Source organism: Pogona vitticeps, chromosome 4 (genome assembly GCF_051106095.1).
Source record: "Pogona vitticeps strain Pit_001003342236 chromosome 4, PviZW2.1, whole genome shotgun sequence".
NCBI lineage: Eukaryota > Metazoa > Chordata > Lepidosauria > Squamata > Agamidae > Pogona > Pogona vitticeps.
In genome coordinates this window covers 107898470-107905181 of record NC_135786.1, presented here as the reverse complement: position 1 = coordinate 107905181, position 6712 = coordinate 107898470, and positions in this window count along the sequence as shown.

The following is a 6712-nucleotide window of genomic DNA, read 5'->3' as shown; positions in this document are numbered from 1 at the left end:
CCAGATGGAAATGATCTCATAGATTCAATTTATAATTCCGCCAAATGCTTATCATGAGGTGCTACTAAAAGCTATGGATCATTTGGCCCAATTAAGGTTCTGAGAAAATAAATTTTGAGATAAAATCAGTCCAGGCATTTAAGTGGGGCGATTGGTAAATGTTTATATTAGTAGTTGCTACTGTTTCAAAACACACTTTTGAAAATATTTATCTCTATTTAGTTGATAGGGAGAGGGAGAAGATCTTACTGGTGAAGATTATCTGACACATTCTACAGAAGAGTGTAGCGAATGCCTATAATTAGATGTTAATGCAAGCAAATAAATAAATAGAAGGGTCAACTGAGGACATAGGGGAACTGATACTAAGATGCACTTCTTTCTTGAAATGCATGTGTCTTAGCAGTGTGGTTTTGGTTATATAGAGATTTTTTTCAACAAACAAATATTTCAGTAAGTAAATAAATACAGTAAATGTAAACTCAGTACATTTTGGGTTGCTATTCATCTTCAGGAAGGGACCTGAGAAAGGTGGGTCTATGAATTACTGAGGCTCCTGTTGTTGGCCGTGTGGCAGCCCCCAGTCCGATGGCAGCAGCTTAGCCGGCCCCCTCTCCTGGCATGGCAGCACCACATGGCAGCTGGAGAGGGTGCTGGTACATGCTGGGAGGCAGACACAGGTCGGGGGAGGCCCCCTATTTATTTATTTATTTATTTATTTATTTATTTATTTATTTATTTATTTATTTATTTATTTATTTATTTATTTATTTATTTATTTATTTAACTTATATGCCACCCACTCTCCCCGAAGGTCTCTGGGTGGCTTACAACAATTATATATAGACTCTGCAAATGCAGTGCTGGCTAAGGAGAATTACTTCTTCACTGTCACCACTATCACGGAATAGGCTTTCCAATTAACTCTAGCCCATGTTCGATCAGATTTGCTCCAAGTTTTCCACCTTCATCTTTCCTTAGTTTCAGTCCCACTTGTTTCATCCTTCCCAGCTTCTTAATAAGCAAAAGGAGCTGGTCTGACTATACTCCATGGGAGGGAACACTTAGTATCAAAACCCCTGGCCATCTCTGCAAGGTCTACCAAGGCCTTAACAGAAACGTCTGCCAAGACAGCCAGAAACTCCCCCAGAAACCATTAGGATCCATCAGTCTCCTAAGGTGGAACATTTTAATTACCCAACCCCTGCAGATGCTCAGAGTTCCAATAAATCTAAACCCTACCAAGTAGGGTACAATGACAATGACAATAGAACTACTGAGAGTCCCTCCATACCCAGCTCATTGCTGCCCTATCCAGTGGAGAAAATAAGGGTGAGAACCTGCAACATGAGTGGGGCCAGGTACCACTTGGGACAGTTCCATGGCCATTGGAAGTCTTGAGCTGCTCCTGAAAAACTTGCCTTCCTGTGAATGTAGAAGTATCCCAGCACAACTGCAGCACCACACCTGAGACTTGATCAGCCACCTCAGGCAGGGTGACTGTTGTTCACCAGGGTGGGTGCTATATCAACAGAACCCCCTGTTCTGTCCCAGGCACCCACTCTCAGGTATGTGAACTTAAATCCAGAAGTCTGTGAGACCAGGCACCTGGTAAGGGTGATTGAATCTTGGTAGACCATAGCAATTCCTCCTCCCTGCCCTCCAGGTGTGGCCTGCTGTGACACAGGGAGCTCAAGTGGACAAAGCTAACAAGGACTAACTCCCTCAGCTCCATCCAACGAGGTCAGCATGTACTGTACCGGGTCAGTGAGATGCTCCCACTTTCCTTTGGGAGGAAAATGAAATGGCTTAAATTAGGGCTGTCCCTTTTGGACTGAAAAAAAATATGTTAAATCAAGTTCAACACACCTTGCCTTGCTGTATCTGCTGATGTCCTGCTCTATAGAAAGGTGGATGGAGCAGCAAAATCAATTATTCTCTCAGCCTCCTCTTTAATGCCAGACATTTATGAATCATCTCCTTGTGTCTGAAGCATTGGCAGCATTCTGATTCAAAAATAAGAGCAGAAGCAAAGATCAAGTTTGGCTGGTAAGCCAGCAAAGAAAACAAAGATGTTTGGTGCAGATGAAAAGAAAGCAGGAAGACCTCCATCCTCTGAATCTGCCAAATTCTCCATCCCACTGGGGGCTGGACTTGATGATCCATAGGGATCCTTATAGCTCTGCAGTTCAAAGGTAGGTATAAATAAATAAATAAATAAATAAATAAATAAATAAATAAATAGATGATGATGATGATGATGATGATGATGATGATGATGATGATGATGATGATGATGTTATTCTTATTGTTATTGTTATTGTTATTGTTATTGAAGGTCAGTTGCCTCACCTTTTACTGATCTGGCATTTAGTCCTTTGAAGTGCTAATCTCAGGCTATATTTTGCCTTATAATTCAGCCTTTCCCAACTGGATGCCCCCCAGATACTTTGGACATCAAGTCCCATGATATCTCACCACGGCTCTGTTAGCTGTGTCTGACGAAAGTCGGAGTGCAAAACAACAGAAGAGGACCAACTTAGGAAAGCCTGGTCTAATGTGCTCTGCAACAATGAATACTTTATTAACTGAGCACAGTGTCTTATAGCTTCCAAAGATATTTCTTTCACCTCTGGCTCAACAGTTTAATTTTTCCTAAGGTTTCAGTTAAAGACATGATCCAGCAAATCCTGATAAGCAAAACTAGGGTCCTTCCATCTTCAGAATACAGCATCTCTACCTGTACCTGTCGTTTTTTTGTACCTAACAGGCAAACACTGCAGCCTTACAGGTGGAAGTAGGTCCATTCATCATCTGTAGTTCCTGAGTGGTGGTGAGAAGTTGGTCCCAGCCACTGCCAACCCCTCCTCTGCTGCTGCTATATATTCGTTTTTTAATTCTCAGGACAAGTGGACAAACAGATAGTTTAGGTCGGATGCTACAGTAGTGGCACTGTGTGGGAAATTAAATGTCAGCCATTTAGTGCAGCTAGAAAATGGAGATGGGGGATATATGTTGGAAGAGGGAAGGGCCAAGAGCCAGGGAGCACCTCGAGCTTGCCATTAGCCATGCTTGTGAATGAGACTACTTTACATAGTGGGACTTATACCTGAATAAACATGTATGCATTTGGGCTGCAGCTTAGAGGGTTGGTTTCTTGCTGTCTGAAATGCCTACTCACAGACTGAATACAGTGAGTGATGGGTTGTAATATTGTGTTTTGACACTAATGCATCTGAGAGAATTCAAATAAACACCGAGCCATGATAGATATTTGATGGCCTTTTTAAAAAAAATTATTTGGAAAGGGGGAAAAGGCACCAAATAGTTTTTTTTTTCAAAGATGAATTATCTTATTTCTTTATTTCTCTTGCCCCTCCACACCCACATTTCTTTCTGCTGCATAGGAAAAATGTGCAGAGATGAAGCACATCATTTACTGGAGAACTCGGTAAACAACAGCAGCAGTTACACAGCCATTCTTATGTGTAAAAACAAACAGAAACACTTTCCTGAATTACCCTTCTCCATTTTATGAGGCAAATCGTTCACAATTGTGACTAGCCTTAGGTGCAGCTTGATTCTTAAATTATTGTTCCAGTCTCTGTATTACAGCTGGAGACTCTATATATTTCCATACCCAATTTATTTCCTCCTATGACTTTGTTGTATATAATTTGATGAAATTGTCTGAAACATTGGGTTTTTGCCTAGTATCATATTTTCTGCGCTAATGGAATTTAAACTCGGTGTCAACACAGCTTCCCATTAAGGGAAGGGAGAGCAAAACTACCCCTTCATCACAATATTTGTGCAATGCAGAGACAGAAGCAACTTTATTGTTTCTAATTTTAAAAAGACTCTGCCTTACACTTTGTTACAAATATGTTTAGCTTTCAGTTTGAAGGTTCAGGACAGAACTCAACAAAATAGATGTCAGAATATTCATGCTGTAACAATCAGGACAGCAGATTTCTTGTGGCTTAATCAGTGTTTTGATACATGGCAACGGCTACAGTAATGGTGAGCAGAATCAGAAGGACACTTCATGCTTGCATTTCAACAATATATATTTGATCATTCAGCTCTTATACCAGAAAACCTTAGAGATCTTTCCTTATTGTTGTTGTGTGTCATCTAGTCAGAACTGGTTTAAAGCAACCCTAATAGGGCTTTCAAAGTAAGTGAAATATTTAGGGAGTAACTTTATCAGATCCACATTCCCAGTAAGTTTCTATGGCTGAGCAGGGATTCAAACCCTGTTCTCCAGAGTTGTATTCTATCACTCCATCCACTACACCACATTGGGTATTCCATCTTCCTTATAACCAGGGCTTTTTTTCCTGCTAGAACTCACTAGAACTAAGTTCTGTCACCTTTTCTTCTATTAATCACTTGTCAGAACTGAGTCCCAGCACCTTTTTCTGGTTTTAGCTATTTATTACTCTAGTGCCTGGTCGACAACCTTGCTTTAGGGTATGGATTGAAGGTTCAATCATTTGTCTCCCTGTTTGGTGCATTCTGCGGATGGGTTGGTTCACTCTTCTTTCTGGTGATAAGATGACATAGTCACTATAGCAAACTGATTCATCCCCAGAGTACCCCTACCTGCCCCTTTCTGAGCCCTTGTTAGAGGTTTCTACCATTTTTGTTCATTCTCATTTGGTCTATTTCCAGGTGTGAATACGGGTTGGTTCTGCCATGGGCGGTTCCGTGGACAGAGTGGGAAAAATGACAGGAGGCTGTTCTTTTCTAACAGAATCTGGGTTTTTTTGTTTGTTTGTTTTTTGGTAAATAAACTCAATTCAGCTGGCTCAAACGGGTCCATTAAACTTAACTCTGGTAACAACTTATAACTCCAAACTTGTGTATTCATTTCTTTGTCTTTTCTTCTTACTGGGGAGCTGGCCCAAATCACTCCCGGTCGGTCATAGGCCAAATCAGTGTGGTTCTGACTGTGCAAACCGTCCCACAACAGGGGTGTCTCGTCCAGTCCCCTTCCCGCTGACTCTGGAGTAAAGAGGGACTGGGACGGATCACCCTCCTCCCCCCACATTGATTGCGGGGGTAAACCACCACAGTCCATTACAAGGAATCTACCTCTTGCCCGTGCATGAAGAAATCAGGAGGTCCCGGCAACAATCCTCCATCTACTTGTAAGTTTGGGAATTCTTTAAGCAGCTTGATGAAACTCTCCTGGCCCATACTCCATTCCGTCTGTACTGATCTATCTTTCTTATCTGCCGGCTCGCTTTTCACAACTCTAAAACTTCCCGCCTTTTCGTCTTCAGTTATATCCTCCCATATAATCAAATCAAGCTCCTCCCCTTCCTCATCAGCCAAACACACTTCTCTAGGCTTCTGTACCTCCCTATCATCCGTCTCTACCTCCACCAATATGCCCTCCACACACTCTGTTCCTCCTTCCGCTCTTCTGACTGTGGAGGACGGCTCTCTCTCCTTCACACCAGGGCATGTCATTGCTCGGAATAGATCAAGAAGAGAGCCTCAAGTTGTCAAGGCTAGTTCCACTGTCAAGGTCCAGCATTGTGAAGTGACTTAATAAGTGAGTAACTTCAGGATAACAGCAAATTGAACACTTCCCCTGCTCCTTGACAGAGGGGAAGGAAAAGTGAAATTAATTTTTCTTACTTTACTACACCATCACTGGTGTGCTACATCAGATTAATTTTTTAAAAAAATATATATTTGCCTTGTCTAAAGTGCCAATCACAAAACTGTCCACAGAAATGACATCTTCTCCAGGGGTTGTCCAAAGCCTTTTGCTGTCTCAGAAAAAGGACAAGATACAAGTGGCTTTATGGTACAGCTGATGTTGACATAGGATGCTGTGGTTTGACATTAAGTCAAACCACTGGTCCATTGGTCCCAGTATTGTCAACTCTGATTGATGCCAGCTCTCCAGGATTTCAGGCAGGATTCTTTCCTTACCCTACTGTTAGCAGTTTAAAATCACAGCAGAAGATTTTCTCCTTACAAAGGTTTGGACCAGAGGTTCCAGCATAGTAAGACACACAGGAAGACAACAGTAATAAGTGCAGAGAATATAGTGGTGCCTCGCTTAATGAGCGCACCGTTTTACGACGAATTTGCATAGCGACACATTTTTTGCAATCGCTAATGCGATCGCATTGCGAGGTTTTAATAGGGAAAACATTGCATTGAGATGATTGGTAAGCGTTTTGCTTACCGATCTTCGTATTGCGATGTTTTTTAAACAGCTGATCGGTGGTTCCAAAATGGCCACCGCATCCACAAAATGGCCGCCCGCAGCGTTTCCGCACCCTGCCCTCGCTTACCAGGCAGCGAAAATGGCATCTGGATCGAGGATTCCCCACATAGCGGTGAGTTTTCACCCCAATAGGAACGCATTAAACCCGTTTTAATGTGTTCCTATGGGGTTTCCCCTGCCCCGCATAGCGACGAATCCAGATAGCGACGTTAATCCTGGAATGGATTAATGTCGCTATGCGGGGCACCACTGTATTTACTTATTGTACATATTTACATAGTGCTCACAGGAACATAGGCATTCAGCAGTCAAACGTAAACATGACAGTCAAAATAGAACAGTGAAGGGCACACTAACCCGTCTCTTCATTTATACTGCCTCAAGCCAATCAAATTATTGGTTCACCTCATGGTAGTTAATTCCACACTGCTGTGTCCTTCTTGTCACATAGGCAGTGAC